This window comes from Rhinolophus ferrumequinum, chromosome 2 (genome assembly GCF_004115265.2).
Source record: "Rhinolophus ferrumequinum isolate MPI-CBG mRhiFer1 chromosome 2, mRhiFer1_v1.p, whole genome shotgun sequence".
Lineage (NCBI taxonomy): Eukaryota > Metazoa > Chordata > Mammalia > Chiroptera > Rhinolophidae > Rhinolophus > Rhinolophus ferrumequinum.
In genome coordinates, this window is record NC_046285.1 from 36,449,792 (window position 1) to 36,451,452 (window position 1,661).

Consider the following 1,661-nt stretch of genomic DNA (forward strand, 5'->3'; position numbering starts at 1 on the left):
GCACTGATGCCAGTGCCCAGTCCGTCCTACAAAGCAATTTTGGAACTCTTTTTCTGGAATGGCCATCAGAGCTGTCATCGAATTACCTTTGATGTCCTGAATGTCATCAAAATGTCTTCTTTCAATATTTCCTTTATCTTCAGGTAAAGAAAGAAGTCATTGGGATCCAGGTCAGGTAAGCAGGGAGGGTGTTCCAATACATTCATTTGTTTACTGGCTAAAAACTCCCTCACAGACAATGCCATGTCGTGATGCAAGAGCCATGAATTGTTAAAAAGTTCAGGTTGTCTAACTTTTTCATGCAACCTTTTCAGCACTTCCAAATAGGAAACTTGGTTAACTGTTTGTCCAGTTGGTACAAATTCATAATGAATAATCTCTCTGATATCAAAAAAGGTTAGCAACATCGTTACAACAAGTTCACAAACTTAATTGTCAGACCTTTTAGGTTTTACTTATATAATATTCTTAAAATGGCAAAATGATAGAAATGAAAAACAGGCTACTGGTTGCCAGGAGTTAAAGAGGGGATGCAGGCCTGTGAGAAACGGGTGGGGTTATCAAAGGGCAAGATGGGGGAGCCTGTGATGGTGCAGACATTGTGTAGCTTGACTGTATCAATGTCAATGTTTGATGGTGATGTTGTACTACAGTTTTGCAAGATGTTACCATTGGGGAAACTGGGGAAACAGTACACAGAATCTGTTAAAATTGCATGTGAATCTACAATTATCTCAAAATAAAAAGCTTCATTACCAAAGAGCAAGTACTATGTGAAAATCAATATGGAAAAAGAAACAAAGTGGTGGTACCCAATCTGATTCCAAGGTTTGAGAAGTTGTGTTGTGCCCAACATTAGTAATTAATTGTAATTAGTTAAAAAGAAAATTAAAATATTTTTTCCCCAAAACTCTTATTTTCTTCCAGATAATAGCAAATCTACATAATTCCAACTCCTTGTGTTTTTGCAGCAATTCAACCAACGGCCTTCACAAAAATAAGGAAAGACAATGTATGTACCCTTTCCAAAATCTCAAAATATATTCTGAAAGTCACCAATATCCTTCATGTCCGCTATACTAGTAATTGAATTACCATTATTTGTAAAATCCTGAGCTGAACTGGTCTTGTTCTCTTTTATAGCACTTGTTAAGATTTGCACTTTTATTTTCACATTTACCTGGTTAATAACTCCTGCTGGCCTATAAATTCCAAGTGGACATGGTTCATGTCTGGTTTGGTGAACTTTGTCTCAGTGTCTATCTCAGAGTCTGGCAGATACAAAGCCCACAGTAGATATTTTATAAATTAGAGAATAAATTAATGAATGACTATATTTACCCACTTCATCAGTTCCGGTGTCCTAGCAACACAGGGCCTCACGGACTTATCTTTCTGCCTAGATAGTTCACTGGGCAGTAGGTTTGACAGGGCCTATGGTTAGATAGATATGGATGCATACTTGCCATTTCATTTCAGTTCATAAGTTTAAGGGGTATCTAGATTTACCTGGGGTGGTGGCTGCTGTTACTGCCTCCTATTCATATTAGGAGTGGTTAAAAAGTGAAACAAAATTAAAAAAAAAAAAAAAAAAAAAAACTTGGTATCCATTCAGTTGAAAATAATGTAATTGTGCAAAATAAGTTTGTACCCTAGTTCAT